The following is a 17,443-nucleotide window of genomic DNA, read 5'->3' on the forward strand; positions in this document are numbered from 1 at the left end:
GTCCGCACCAAATTCAATCACAAAATAAATACCGATAACTCCGTATTCTACAGAACCTCCTAAATTCAAAATAAAATTCCTCACCACCTTAACACTAGCTTAACAATAAATTCAACTTTTTTACTCCCTTTACCCTTAACTAAACTAAAACTAATTTTAATAAAATAAAAAATAAAAAAAATGAAAATAGTCTTTTTTAGAAATAAAAAAAAATTATTCCTAAGTCTATTTACATGTTCATAGGCGCTTGTTGCGTCAATGTCTTTTGCCATTAAAAATAAAATAATAAATAAATAAGGAAAGTAACACAAAATGAAGTAAAAAAGTGAATACACATATATATATTTAAAAAGGGATGGGTATATAATCATGCGCAGAGTGAGTGACTCTATAGCCGGGAAAGGAAGGTTATAAAGGCTGGCATGGTATCATGACAGCAGTTTTGGCCTAGCAGCCCGTAGTGTGACGCGCTTCTGTCTTGTCCTTATCATCCTACGTACTTAAATATACATATACCTATATAAATACATATATATATATAGATCAGTATACAGGTGCTTTTTATACAGTCTCATCTACATCACGCTGTTGCGCTCTCTCGTGTCATCCCCAGAAATTGGCCGACACCTCTCACTCATTACTATGGTAAGTACTGCAGTAGTACCAGCAGCGGTAGCGGCACATCACAACCACCCCCCGATAGTCAATGGCGCACGTTCGATAGTCCTCGCAGTGTTAGGAGCTTGCGGTTATACCCACCACCCCCGTCCATCCCTACTCCTCCTCGGTCTCTTTCTCCCACAACTACTACATCTACTCGTGTATTTTGACTGTATATAACTCCCTTACTTTGTGCTACCGTACGTCCTGAATCCTGACTAGGATATTGAAAGGAACGGGAAGTGATGGTAAGGGTGCACATTTGCAAATTCAACTGGCTTTGCACGCCGGTTACTAGTTACGTACTTTGTACGTTAAATCTTACATTAGTCCTAGTGTAGTTGTACTTACGTTCTATTACTACTACTACTACTACTACTACAGTATCCTGCTACTGCTATTATTATTATTACTATTCCTTACTTATGATTCTATGCCTTATTTACCGCCCAATGTTGTTCACCCGAATGAACTAGACTCCCTGACTGATTAATGTTCATTTCGTGCGATAACCTCGAACGTCATTTCGTAGTCTGAGCGTTGTTCCCTACTGTAATTACTTGCCAAATATATTAAGCACTAAATTAGCCGTATATTTAATTTATATATCTATATTATTTATTTATAAAATATGTATATGTATATATAATTTAATACACCGACTTCATTACTTGATACTTAAAATAAATAAAAAATTTCCAAACAATGTATTTATAAGCTTGAAGTGAATTTTACGTAAATTTATTCATCAGATAAATTTTTATTCTTTCATTTAAACAATTCGCAATGTCAATTTTTAAAAATTATATTTATTTTTCAAAGATCAATAATACTGTTTTCATAACATCACCTTGTTCTTCTTTTGTATACGAACAAGTTTTTTTTTTAAAAAAATATTTTTAAAATACACATTGATAAAATATTTCAAGTTCGCAGTTTACTGAACAGAAAATATCGGAATAAAATTCCATAACTTTTTTCTTTATTTCAAGTTTTTTCGCTTCACTAAATTTAACGTCATTTTTACGTAACTTTTTTAAAATAAAACCTTAGTTTTAAAGTTTTAATAAATTTTATTACAATAAAGTAAATTAGCAACAAATAAATTCATTTTATTCTAAAGCTCTTAAAAAAAATATATATATAACATTAATTAATTACTTTTTTATCTCTCAGAACAATACGATAGTTTACTCACTCGACCCACTTGCATAATTAATTTTTTAAATCCACGAGCCAAAAAAAAAGTACGAGATAAATTTATGAAATAAAAATAAAATCAATTCTAATGTAATTTATTTAAAATACAATAATTTATTTAGCTAATAGTCAATATAAGAGCTGATATTTGACTGTAATTTAATACCATTAATGTCAATCCTCAATATTCTACTGCCACGAGTGAATTAAATCCCCTTATATCGGCTTACGTTGATCAGCTTACGGATGACGTGACGCACTAAAACGCATTCTATCTTATCACGAATTTTGCTACTCTGTCGTAGAATAATAATGACTATAAAAATAATAAAGACATACGTCTTCTTACTGTCTACATACTTTACTTTTAATTTTTTACTTTCACATCAACTCTTTCGTCTCAAGACTTACTCTAGCAGATGACTTTCAAAGACACTCGCACTTTTCAGTGGCAACCCTCTCGTGACTCTTTAGTTCGTTCCCTTGCGTTCAATAACATTTCATACTTTGTATCTTTACAACTATCAAGAGTCTCTCAATATTTCTTCTATACATTATATACATTCGATGAATATACATTTTTTTATGACATTAAAATAAATAAGTCATTAAAATTTTAATTAATACTTCAATTTTTGTCAAGTTGCAAAAGGTAATTTTCTTTTTTTTAATCAGTATTACAATTAATTTTTGACAAATTCGACGTGTAATTACTGAATATAAATCAGTTAATTACGTTGAGTATGACAGGGTTTATTGGTGAATCGAGGGCTGGAAATTAATTAAAAAATAATTATCGTGAATCGTGAAAATTTTAATATTTGATTATTTACAAATTTATAGTTTTGTTAATTATTTTTAATAAAGTTCTTCAATTACGTTTTTAAAAAAAAATTAATCGCTATTTGACATACTTTTTTTTATTATTATTTAGTTTTTAATTTTACTTACTTAAAAGAAAAAAAAAAAAAAAAAAAACTTGTGCTCTACTTATTTTCATGTGCATTACAAAACTTTTTTAAAAAAAGTTTAGAGTATTAATATCAATTTTTTTTTAGTCTAAAATTTTTTTTCATTAAATATTTTTTAATATCGAAATTTATCAAGACGATTTTTATTATTTTTTTTTTTTATCAAAGAAGTAAAGTAGAAAAATTTTTTCTCATTTTAAAAATAAGTTTTTCATTTACAATTTATAAAGCAGAATTTTTTTTCTTTTTTTTTTTTTTTTCTTTAAAAAAATTTATAATTTCTTTCATAATTATTTTCAAGTAATTTAAGAATCCGATAAATATTTGAACAAAAATTTTTTTTTGACGCTTTCATCCCCAAATTGTATTTCTTATATGTTATTGTAAGTAAGTCATCATGTTTATTATGCTAGATCAGAAATATGACAAAAAAATATATATATATTAATATATAAACAAAAAGCTTAAAAGTCAAAATTTTCAAACGAACTTAAATATTTATCTTAATTTTTCATAAATGTAATAAAAAATTAAGAGGATAAGTATATTCAAGATAAAAAAAATGTTTTCCGTAAAGTCCTCTTTCTGACTGGACCCCAGTGCTTCCAAAGATTTTGTGTTGAAAATTTACTAAAATAATTGTTTCTATCGAACGTTGATTTAATTTACCATGTTGTACATATGTGATTTGAAATAATAGTTCGGTTTAATTCATCAACATATTTTGTTGGGTACGTAAATATTTGATTGTGACGTACACGATTGCCCGTATATAAATAGTCACACATCGTCCACCAAATAAATATATAAACTTCTCTACATCCCATATTTACGAACAACTTAAATAACGTTCTTTGATTAATCATTATTTTCTAAAAATATTTAACCGAAAACCCATCCATCAAGAGAAGATATTACTATTCAATGAATTTTAAATTACAAATAAATATTACATGAATAAAATATTATTTATTTTTACCCAGGTCTACATGAATTTTTAAAGAAAATAAATATTTAGGGTAAGATACTAAATTGACAGCTCCCTACTATAGTATCTAGCCCATCTATATATTTTATTCACAAAGTTAATTTTAAAAAGATGATTTATTTTTTACTAGTCAGATGGATTATTTAAAATTAAGGCCATAAAACTACATTTTATAATTAATAATAATAATTATAATAGCGATCAACTTGTCACTATGTGACTGCTCAAGTGTCACTACCAAATTTATCAAATATGATTTACTCGTTTATAAAAATCTGAAAAACTAACTTTCAGATATTTTCATTAATTTGCAAACTAATTGATTTCAATTATTGTATTAGTTATGGGATTTAAAAAAAAAAATCCACACGGTCAAAGTTTTCTTGTTAATCGTCAATATATTTTTTTTCTAAAATATATCAACTTTGATAAAAAATACACAAAAACTGATTGAATTTATTGGGTTTACCAAAAGACTGTTATCTTTCATTTATGCAAAAAAAAATTCAGTATCTAATCTTAGATTATTTAAAAATTTTTATGTCAGTAATTTTACAAAACCATTAATTATTATTATCATATAGAAATGGCATAGACTAAATTTTTCTTATTCTCTATTAATAATATAGATATTAGATATATATTCAGTGAAATTTAGCTAAATTCAGTGATAGTATAATTAAAATATTAATTTTTTTGAAGAAAATAAATACGATCGTATTTTTTTTCGCGTCTAATTTAAATGTATTGCAAATGATTTCTTTAATTTTACTAAATAACTTATTTATCTCAATACTTGGCAATAAAAAAGAGTTGAAACCATGAAAAGGTACAAATTCAACTCAAGACTTTTTCAACAATATACTGACAGAAGGATTTCTTAACATTTAAAAAGATCTTAGTATTTAAAAAATCATTTCTTTGTATTTAACAAATATTTTTTACTATTTAAGAAATGATTTCTTAACTATTAAAAATCTTTTGAAATGCTAAGAAATCCTTCTATCAGTGTACCAAATTTAATAACATTAACTAATTCTATCTCTCTTAATAATATACACGGTAAAAAGAGCAGTTGAAAAATTACAGTTTCTACAGTAAAAATAGGCCTTTCGGGCAAAAATCTTTAATCATTAAAGCTTAAACTGTAATTTTAGAAAATTTGTTATAGTAATAAAATTAATACAATTTTAAGCAGCAAATTTTACAGTTTAAATCGACAACATCGAGTTTGAAACTCTAATATTTGTTATTTCTGGATAAAAAATGTAATTTTTACAGTTTCAGACTTGGAGCGCTTTACTACTATACGAAACTGTAATTTTTCAACTTCTCTTTTTTCCGTGTAGATATCAAAAATAATAATTTATTGTCATAAAATGAGCGGCATTGTCATAAAATAAAGTTTGAATGATTTTTACTTTACATCTTTACACCTAGAGCAATTTTTGAAAAAGTACAGAAAACTAGATAATTTATTCTGAATCCTTAAAAAAATATATTATATTATTTTTAATTATTTTCTATGATGAAAAATAATCTAATTATTTTTTTCAGTATTTAAACTGAAAGAAAAAAAAATACAAAATATTTATAATGATCCGATAGACGTGGCAATATTTGCGTTGTGCTCACATTCCATTCGATATTTCCCAAAGGATAAAGGTTCAATATGGATAGCTGCGCTCGAGCCGCACGTATCCACATTCTCGGAGAATTATTAAAGATATATTTGCTGCATATAAATGCATTTATACATACACAAATATTATTTATATAAATTTATTTTTCATGACAACACATGAACTCGATACGATACTCTAATTAATTTATTCAATAAAAAAATATTCCAATTGAATTTATTCGACGGTATTTAAAAAAAAATTCAAATTCCATTAAATTTCCATTCATACACATCTTATATTTTTATATACTCACTTTAATTTATTTAAAATAAAAAATAAAAATTGCAAAGTTTATGATTTCTACTGTCAGTTGCAAGAAATTTTTCATTGTATTTAAAGTTCTAAACAATCAGACTTTCATTATTAAAACTAATTATTTTATGCAATGTGTGACATTTCTCAGTCAACAAAAGTATAATTGACGAAGTAGAACACCAGTGTTACGATTAATGACAAAGCCAGAACTTGTAGACTTTGCTCAAAATAATATAAGACTAGGAAAGAGAACGGAAGAGAAAGAGAAAGATAAAAAAAGAAAATACAATAAGAAAGATAAGTTTGGTATGTCTCATGCACACTCATGTACTTATTGTATATATTAATAGACGAAAGCTCCCAAGTATTCTCTCTGTACTAAGAAGTAAGCAGTTTATACAATACGAGGAGTAATGGACGACCAAGTTGTAATATACATAAATCATAAATATAATTCTCACAAATTTATATATATAAATATATATTTACTTAGTATAATTTTCTCTCTGCAAAGAGAATAATTAATAAACAATAAGTCAAGTTTATTTATAGCTTTGTGTAATTTAGCTTTCGTGAGAAAATTATAAAATAAAAAGTTTCAAAAGAAAATAAAGGAAAAAAAAAAAATAAGTGATATAAATTGGCTCTTTGCTCACTCTCGGTCTTTAGATATTTTTTTATTTTTTTATAGTTTTATACTTTTCTACTCTAATTCGAAGAAACTTGGACAGTGATACAAGGCTAGAGGGTAGAGGATAAACCAGGGTAGAGACCAGGATAGTTAACAAGCAAAGTTTCGAAATGGTAGACGCGGATGGGGTATTGAGTTCGTATATAGTACAAGTACCAAGATTGAACGTTGAATTGCACTTGTATGAAATAACTTTATATTTATTTATTTACTTTTTTTTTTTTACTTTTATTTGGCAGGCTTACTGGCAAATAATTTTAAAAGTATCAGTTTATCATGTATATTGGTAATTTAAATATATATTAATACGGCTTCTTGCCGATTTCTTAATGAGAACGATAAACTAGAGTTTGTTGTTCGGCAGATAAACTTATTCTGGGTTTAAAATTTCATCGCTTGTTTTCAACGATGGGTCACCTACTATATGGGTCCAATAGACCAAAATTTTGCGTATGTATCTAAAGAATATCTACTACATTCAACTCCGTACTAATGAAAGTCGTTACTCTCTAAACATGAATGAATGAAATAAGTGAATATTCACTAATTTTGAGTGCCAACCGAACTACTTTTTGAAATTAGTGGTTCGGTTTGCACTTGGAATCAGTGAATATTCACTTATTTTCACTAATTCATGTTTAGAGAGTAGTTACTTATTTGCACGACTCATGATGCGAAGCATCAGAGAGTGCTTTACGATCGAAAATTTTTTTTCGCCTCACTTCGGCAACTATTTGTTAATGCTATCAGAAGAGAATGCAAAATATTCCAATAGTATTTTTTATTGAATCTGCGATGAAAGTATCGAATATTTATTCACTCAAATATTTATCCTTAGGACAAAAATAATCAAGGGTTAGTTCTTAAACTAGTGTGAATAAAAAAAAATCTCCCGTTAACTCAAATTAACTAACGGATAACTTTAATCGTAGGATAACTACGAGTGAAGAAATCGGCCATTAGTCGTTTAATAGTTTTTTTAAATGAAAAGTTAGTTAAAAAATTTAATGTTTTATTTTAAAATCCAGCTAGACATTATTGATTTTTTAAAAATAGTGTCACGAAATTGGTATTCAAGTGGTAATTGATTAGTGAATTATAAAACTTATTTATAATGTAGTTTGCTCGAAAATTCAAACGAAAGACAAAATATTATTCATGTATTTCTATAAATATATATTGTAATTTCTGTTAAGTGGAATAATTTCACTTAATGTCAGAAGATATTTTCCAGGTATCTAAATGACAAGTTTATTTTAATATGAATATTTTAAATTGACATTTACAGGTAAGAGCTGTTGTCATTTATTATAATTTAAAACTTTATACTCAAAATTATTATCAATAAATAGATTAAATATTGGAATATGTCTATTCTAATTACTAGTTTAATGTCATATATAATAACTAAAATATAAATTTACAAACAAATAAAATGTAAAATAATTATTTATTATTTATAGCTGATATTTATCAATAAAAATAAAAGATCCTCTTAATTCAGATGCAAGTAAAATATTTTAATTAAACCACAAGATGAAATTCTTGGTGCATTAATCACTGAGGATTTTCGCCATACTTTCAACGACCTCACTGCAATAGTTTATACACTCTAAGGTCATTCAAAACAATTTTCAAGCTCTCTTATCATATATACTGTTGAGCCTGGGAAATTCCTTCGGTAACATTTGAACTTGTGGATGTTTCTCTTAATAATCTACCTCTTGCACATCCCATATCCGCCAGTAATAAAGACACGGTTATCCGGCAACCATACTAAGCATACTATTTTTTTTTTTTTTCGTAATTAAGAAAAAAAAAATTAAATATAATACAAAAAATATGAGATGGGTAAAAATATAAAAAAAAAAAAAAAATTCATCAGATAATACTCGTGTATTTACTTCTACTTCTTCTGCCTGTAAATGCACATATGCATATATAAATATACATATGCATGCATATACATATATGTATACAGGTATATTGTACAAGTAGAGAATGTAAATGAATACGCAGACATTTCGGGAGGCGTCGAAGCATACATGTGAAAAATATTCCCTTGTCGACAAAATTCATTAAATAAAAATAGTGAGAGTTAAAATTGTCACTTTTTTTAAATTTTATTTTTTAATCTACAGACAGACATATATATAGACAAAGAGAATTCTATTTCACATCAGGTGAAATAGACATTGGATGATGAGAATGTAATAAAAGGGAGTAACGAAATGTCAAAGGAGATAAGAGAAATGAAAATAAAAATGTTGGAGTTAAGAGATAGAAAAATTGTGCTTTCAAATTCAAGTCTATTATTATATAGTATCTGAATTTAATACTTGGACGTTTTTTATGCACTTAAGGAAAGTAACGATTACTCTCAGCTTATTGGATTACTTTGTATAAGTCTTTGACTTATTTCTTTTACTTATATATATAGAACATTATCACTGCAATCTTGCAAATATTTCGATGACTTCATTTTTACTTTCAAATAAAAAAGAAATAAACTCATAAATGTTATAAAGGAAGTAGGTACTTTGAAATATGAAATAAATCTATATATATATACAAACGAATAAATTGAGTAAAGAATTACGTCAATCCATTCTATATTGAGAACATACCACCTACATCCTTTTCAATACAACACGTATTTGCGAAGATATAAATGAAATGAATTGAGAAAAATAGCTGATACAGAAAAAAAACTATTATAAAAAAAACAAAATAAACTGAAGTCTATACTTTCAATAGACATTGTTATATGTATACGACTTTTTCTGCAAAATATAAATTTCAATATATAAAAATTTTCAAGAACTATATACATAGTTTTGTCAAGAAATTTTTTTAAAACCGTTTATTTAAAAAAAAAAAAAAAATATAAAATAAATTGACAAAGAGTTGACTATTCGAACACGCAGACGAAAATATTTATTGAAAAAATTCCAATTATAAATAAAATATTTCATTTTGACAAATATGAAATATATCAAAAGAATTTATAATTAAATTATTTTTTCTATGTTCACTCAAGTGTTATATATTATATATATATATTCTTCAATGCATTCTTTTTTTTAAATATAATTGAAAAAAAAAAAATTGATAATTTTGAAATATTTATATTTTCATATTTTATAATATAAAGATTTGCTGGTTGACGTTTATACAGTTCGACATTTTAATTCAATAAAAATGTCGTTATATCTCGGGAGCTTTCGGCCACGTGTCGTTTTTACTCCTTGCGGTTTCGGTGGATATTGCGCGTTTGCGTTATATATATACATAAATATATAGAAGAAGCGTATACAGCAACGAGCTCTTTTGCTTGCACATCGATTTTATACGAATGCCACCTCCTTACATCCTATCTTAACAAGACTTGTGTAGGTAGCTTTAGCTTGAGTTTTTATAGCTATCTATTTACCTATAGTTATCTTAACTATCCACTGAATAAGGGAGGAAACAAAACAAAACATACAATGGGTGTAGCCGTATACATATACAATATTACACCTACAATACAGAACCAATCGTTGGCGAATGCACATCGTGTTTTCAATGTTTCGTTAGGATTTGCTAAAACGTGACGTGAATTATAAAACCAAGGAATCTGACTATAACTATATATATATATGGTTAATGCATTTTCTGTAGTAACAATGTAGCTAGTAGCTAGTAGCATTTTTTTTCCTCGTTTCTATGCTGCTGTTAGTGCAGATAATAGTCACGAAACTAGATACATTTTACGGCCACTATGCAGGCTAGATTTAAGATAGTAAATATTAAAAGCACTCACATGATAACCGTGTCAATTTATTCTTATCTACAGTCACTTGTTTTTCATAAAAAAAAAAAATATTAATTGTGGTAATAACGTATGTGTGCTAATGCTGATGTATTAATAATCAAAGGGTTTTGTTTGAGAACATGATAAATGATGATAATGATAATATAAATAGATTAATGGCCATTACTGATGCATTATTAAAACAAATATTGATAAAAGACGAACTAACTACTAACAAACTATGAAATAAATATTTATAGTTAATTGTTGAAATTATTTTTTAAATTTATGTTCCCGTTATTGACGTTATACAGTTACATATTTATGTTGTCCATTTGATATTATGTATAATCTGGTTTTATATTACGTTTAAACATTGTATATATGTATATATAATCATTTTTAATGTACACGGAGAAAAATGCACGGAAAAAAAGAGTTTCGTTCTCATAACAAAAGACGGGATAACGAAAAATTTTGTTATACTGATCAATATGATTAGCTTACGGTAACAAATAAATTTGTTATAATAACAAATGAAATTGTGTCGTAATTAAGAAGCTTATTTGTTATGAGTACAAATGATATCAATATCATCGTATTTCAAAGCAAGCATTTGTTACTCTAAGTAATCTTAGCTTGTGGGGACAAAAATTTTGTCAGTACTACAAATTCATTTTGTTATTTTAACAAATCACTTTTTTTACTGCAACACAACAGTTTTGCTGCAGTTACAAACCATTGCTAGGCGCCACAAACGATTTGCTAGCGTTACAAAAACGTTGTAGTCATAACGAATGCTTCGTTATCCGTATATTAAGGCAGAAATTTGTTACTGTAAGTTATCTTATCTTGCGGTTACAAAAAATTTTTTTCCGTGTGGAGATAAAAAATGTACGAATTTTTATTACGCTGATGTCGACCAAACTTGAAACAGGAAGTTGAGTTGCCAAAAAATTATTATGCTACACTACAAAAAATATTATACACTTAAAACTTATTGATAAATTATAATGAATATTATTTGTCTAAATTAGGAATTATAGTAGAAAATAAAAAATTTTTAGAGGTTCACAATAATAATTATAGTGCAGCATAATAATTTTTTGATGACTCAACTTCCTGTTTCAAGTAAAGAGAGAAATTTATGGTAATAATTACAATATGGGTTTCATTTCTATCTATATGAATTTCGTTCCTGTACGATATCAGAATAGTTCCTATAAAGTTATGGTAATAATTCCTATGTCATTATGGTAATCGTTCCCATACTGCTATGGTAACCGTTACCATGGTAAACGTTACCATATATTTTGTTAATGATTCCCATAATCTATGGCTGAAGTTAGCATAATATTACTGTAATGGTTACCATAAAATTATGGTTATAATTACTATAATATTTTACGTAGATTATGAGAACGATTACTATGATGTATAAGATTTATTACCATATACACTTAGGAACCGTTCCAATGTGGATATAGGATTCATTACTTTATGTAATTATGGGAACTATTCCCATGAATATAGTAATCATTACCATAATTCAATTACCATACGAACCAGAAACTATCACCATAATTATAAGAATTGTTCCCATAGTTATGATAACTTCTTCCAGAAATTATGGGCTTAGGTGAACCGTGAAAAACACATTTTATACTAAAAAATACTGCTTGCTTTTGACTTGGTTGAGCAAGTCTAAAGTAAGTCGAATGACTGTCATGCTGGGATTGAAGACAAATAAATTCAAACTAAGATGAAAAAAGCTCTAAAAGTTGACGAAAATTTAATTTCAGTCGAAAAACTCGAGATCTTTCGAATTAAATTTAATTTTTGACCCGAGCGTGTACTAATTTAATTTCCTTAAAATTTTGAGTACTCATCTTAGTTTTTTATTATTAATATTTGCCATAAAGTAGATTAATTTTTTGTTCTATTCACTTAAGTAAAATTTTTAATTTTTTAATATTCAAATTATGTTGTTGGTTGACACATTAATAATCCTTTTAATGTAAACTGAAATGTCCAATCCTAAATAAATTTTGTTATTAATGTAAACAATGTAATTTTAAATTTTTATAGCCTAGTTTTAAAGATTGAGGACAGTATTTTAAATTTAATTGAGTTTTTTAATCAATTAAATCATTAAAAATAAATTATAAGAAAACTACTATGAGAATCTCTTGATTATAAGCTTAAATTTAAACCCAACATGTTACTTTTAGTAAAAAAAAAAAAAAAACGTTCTTATTTTAATGACGTATTTATGAGTCGATTGAATATTAAATTTAATCAAAATGCAATAAAAGCGTCTAAGTAATCTTAAATGTGTTATACTACGGATACAGTAAAAATATTAAGATAATTTTTTTTTAAGAATAATAATTTATCAATTTAAAATATATTTAAATTAAGTTTGGTTGGAAAAATTGCCAGTCATGAATAATAAATATTCTGTTAGCACATATCTGAAGTATAAGTTAATTTACTGCAGTAATGTTAAAAGTATCCACTTTAACACCTTTTTCTTTTTTACTGTAATATTTTGTATAGTGCGGTAGTTTTGGGTTTACGTGCACAAATGTTTATCGTGTACTTTTATATCCCCTTTTTGTTACTCTCATGCAACGTATAGTGCATTCCTGGATCAACGGCTACAACCGTTTTTTATGACCGTACGTATCTAGCTGATACGGCTCTCGCAAATTACACCAATTCGTTTATGTCTCATGTCAGGAAAAGTTTTTAAATTGTGCATTAATTTTTTCTACTATTATTTCTGACGACATTAAGTACTACAGCTCTCTTTATAAATTATTTATTTCTTTGAATAATTTTCCGACCTAATTTTATATTTATCAATAAACCTTCAGCGGTTTAATTAAAACCGTTGTTTGATATTGAAAAATTTCGATAAAAGAGGTAATGTAAATAAAACAGTATTAAACTAGAGAAAAAAAAAAAACATTTTTGCTACAGATAAAGGGAAGTGTTTTTTTTAAAAGCCTCAATTTTACATTTATAACCGAATTTTTTTTATACGTAAAAATGCAAATAACTTTAAAACTAATATCGGAAAGTGGACTTTTTTATATGGACATCAAAGTTGTAAATACGTTTGAACGGTGATGTGCTATAAAAAGTTTGCAATATTGCGAAGCAAAAAATTGTTTTTTTATTGAGTGTTGACAAAAAATTTCAAATTCATGTTTTCTCTCGTTTTTTTTTCTTTTCCTACCTAAAACAACTAGATGAAATCCTTGATTACTTTTTACCCTATTGACATATATTTTTATTCCAATGTATACGTGTTTAAAATTTAATGATAATGTTTAACACCAGAAATCTTTAATGTGTACTATTGAGTATGATAATTTTTTGATATCACCAGCATTGAAACTTACAGTTTCAATGCCTGTTTTGCCAGTCGAAATAATCTAATTTCAGACCCATGCAATTGAACTGGCAGAAACTGATCAGTTTTTTCCCTGGGGAAGAAACTCATTAGTTTCTGCTCTCTAAATTAGTTTTGGACTTTAGTTAATCCCTGTCAGAATCGCATTTGTTTATTGCAAACCTTTAATTGTTTATGTCATTCTAATAACAAACCATACTAACATATATGTTTGGGAATTCAAATAATAATATTAGTTCCAATAAATAAAATCCGAAAAACGGTTAACCCTGTGGGCCAACCCCAAAACTTCCACAATTCTGAAGATATCGTCGAATGAAAAAAGCTCACACACACACACACACGACCGGACGTTCATCTGAAAATAGTCAGAATAGCTTCCTAGAACCTCAAAACGTCGAGATCTGATAAAGACTCGATTTTTGAAAATCAGACCGAAACCAATAACTTCCCTTTTTTTAAAAAATTTTTAATTTTCATAACGGAAAGTTCAAAATTGTTAAATTAATAAGGAGTCATTGTTTTCTCTGTTCAATTACTTAAATTTGCATAGTTATAATACAGCATTATTTTTTCGACTTGCTCGAGACATTAAAATTCTGAGTACCAATGCAGGTAGTATGAAAAATATAGTTCGTGGCCCGGGATAAAACACAATTTCAGACTTCGAGTAATTTAAGCCCTCGCCTTCTGCTTGCGCACTCAACTTCACCCTCGCCTGAAATCGTCTTGTTTCATCCCTTGCTACGCAACATACTATTAAATTATTCAACATGATGCTATTGACGATAATTGCTGATGATAATTATTATCAAAACTAAACAAAAAATCAATATTAACAATGAACATAATGTTAATCAATCAATACTTATAATATTGGCTGACAATATTAGTTACACTGTAAAAAATTAGGAGTAAATTCGGAGCGATTACGGATTTTGTTTGAATCCAAATTTACTCCGTCATTCGAGGTAAATAAGGAGTTTGGTTTTTCAGCGGAGTGATTTCGGAGTGATCTATTTTTTATTCAAATGTACATTTACTCCGGTTCCGAGTTTTAATAATAAAATAATCTCCTTTTAAGAGTGGATTTCATCTAGAGGGGAGTAAATTAATAAAGTCATCCGATTCACATTCACTCCGGATTAAGTTCGCGTTTACTCTGCAAATTTCTTACAATATGTAGAATAGAAATAATTATTATTCATATTTATTGAATGTTGGGAATGCAAACTATTATTATAAATATTTCAAACAGTATAATTAAAGCATTTATGTTAAGAACCTTTTTCGTAAGGATAATTTTAGTGTTGCCTCAAACTGTTGATGATCATCATAATTTAAATTTCAACGCATTTAAATAATTTTTATTTTTATGCAAAACAAGAAAAATTTTATTTAAAAAAATAATAAATTATATTATTTAATGTTTGTATTTACTAGACGGTTTTATGAATCCATTATTTTTAATTAGTAGATACTATTTACAAATAATAATACTAGCAGTATTAAATACCGAGCACATAATAAAAATAATAAGAATGAATTAATGTTTTGTGCAAGAAATTTTCCAAGTTATAAATTTCTCTCAGTTAAACTCCAGGATAAAAACTTGCGAATTATTGTTTTATATTTTTTTTCTTTTTTAGTTTGTTGTTAAAAAAATTTATTGAGCAATCAATTAATTTTAATTGTTTGTAACAGATAAGAAAAAAACGAATAGGTTGAATAATTGAAGTAAAATAAAGTACTTTTAAATATAATTTATTATCGAGATCGAGGTAATTTTGTAAGTAAGAAGTAAATGTGCATAACAAAGGTTTCAGACCGGAAGGAAGAAATGTTGCTCTGTTGCACTGAGAACAATGAAACATTGACTAAAAAGAAGTGCATTGCATTGCAGTACTCTCACTAGTATATATATTTATATTTTGGTGAGTTGCATTCCACTGCATTCAGTTGAGTAGCTCGCGAGAATGCCGAAAGTACCACTTGTTTGGTTCAATTTTGGCGATCTTCCTGTCGGTGGTATTTCCCATGTGAAATAGTCTATGGCTCTTCAAAGCAATTCAACCAACAGCGTCCTTGTGGTGGTGCTACGAGGTTAAATAACCGTCAAAAACTCAAAATAATACTGAGCTTTTGGATATCTATATTTCGAGTGACATCAATACGAAAAAAAAAAAAAATAAGGCTTAAAAGTTAAAAAAAATCACAGTAGACATTAAAAATAATGTCATTTAAAACAAAAAAGATTACTTCCACTTTTAAATTTTATTAAAACTAGAAATGATTATTGGAGTTTAAATGATTTATTTATTAATTATTACAATACATTCCAGTATTGAAATAAAATTACCTACAACTATTGTACGAGTAATTTTTATATTCAAGAAGAATAAAGAGGAATCAGTTAATTTTTTGATAATTTTTGGTTTGGTCAGCCATAAAGTAATTTTTGCTTAACTTTCATCTCGTGAACAAATAAGTGAAAAAAAATTCTTTTTGATTTTTTCGATAGGTCTGATCCTACATAATAATAAAATATTGAATTAGGAGGTTCCAAATAAAATAGCATTTTATTGCCATGTTATTACTTGATTTCGATGTAAATATGACAAGAAAAAAGGTATAGAATTTTTATCGAGGAATATTATTATATATAGAGGGTAAGATGTAGTTGAGTGATTGCTTTTCATTTCTCATCCGTTGACAAAGCTTTCATCATCGACCTTTCGATCGTTCTTCCCTTACACTCTATCTCTCCCAATCGTTCATCTACAGTATAGATTTTATACAATGAATTTAGGTATGAGATTTTTTTCCCTCTCTCTCATTTTCTTTTTTTTTTTTTTTTGTCTATAAAGAACTGTGAGAATAAACGAGAAGTGTCGAGAACAAGTGGTTTATTCTTTCCTGTATAGTCTTTCGATATTTTATGAGTTATATCTTTCTTTATATACATATTCACGAAGTAACAATTCAACAGAGAATAATAATTTATACTATTCTCTATTTTTGTGCTCTGCAAAGCTTGATACTTTGCATATAAATTTATTTAAAGAAACTTACTTCGTTTAGTTATTATTAATAATAATAACAATAATTATAATAATGATTTTCAGTATATTATATTTTTTTGTTCATGACTAAAATTTTAAAAAATTATTGTTTCATAAAAAAAACTCAGTAGTTACTTTCTTTAATGTCAAAATAAAAAAAAAAATCTGAAAACCGCCTGACCCTGTGGACCAGCCCCAAAACTTCCAGCTGTTTTCGAGCTCAGCGAGCTCAAAAACATTATTACTTGTAAATTTGTAAGATGTTCGAACTCAAAAAACTGTTAAACCGACAAAACACACATTTCACTGAAAAGGAATAATTTTTGTCCGACGACATCTTTGGAATGAATGAACCGATTCAAGCGTTTTTGGCGGCAATCGAAAAAGCTCACCACGAATTCAAACTGATTACATCTTGAGGCGAATCGGGCAAGTTGTTTTTGAGTTATACGCAAAAAACATAAAAAAAAAAATTTTGTAATTTTTATTTTTTGTATAACTTGTAAACTACAAGACCGATCGACTCCAAAATCTGATCAATTTTAAGTCTTGGTGAGCCCTTTCGATTGCCGCCAAGAACGTTCAAATCGGGTGATTCGTTCCAAAGATATCCTCGAACAAAGAAAGTTTACACACACACACACGCGGACGTCCATCCGGAAATAGCCAGAATAGCTTCCTAGGACCTCAAAACGTCGACATCCGATGAAAACT

At 27.3% G+C, this 17,443-nt stretch overlaps 1 protein-coding gene across 1 annotated transcript in view; it reads left to right on the forward strand.

Annotated features, from left to right (window-relative positions):
- The first annotated feature begins 434 nt into the window (after window positions 1-434).
- Window positions 435-17,443, forward strand: part of LOC130666329 (galactosylgalactosylxylosylprotein 3-beta-glucuronosyltransferase P-like) — a 40,322-nt gene continuing 23,313 nt past the window's right edge. The window contains exon 1 of the mRNA XM_057467199.1: window positions 435-645. The gene's annotated coding sequence lies outside the window, so the exon portion shown is untranslated. The remainder of the gene's footprint in view (window positions 646-17,443) is intronic.

This window comes from Microplitis mediator, chromosome 4 (assembly GCF_029852145.1).
Source record: "Microplitis mediator isolate UGA2020A chromosome 4, iyMicMedi2.1, whole genome shotgun sequence".
In the NCBI taxonomy this organism is placed as follows: domain Eukaryota; kingdom Metazoa; phylum Arthropoda; class Insecta; order Hymenoptera; family Braconidae; genus Microplitis; species Microplitis mediator.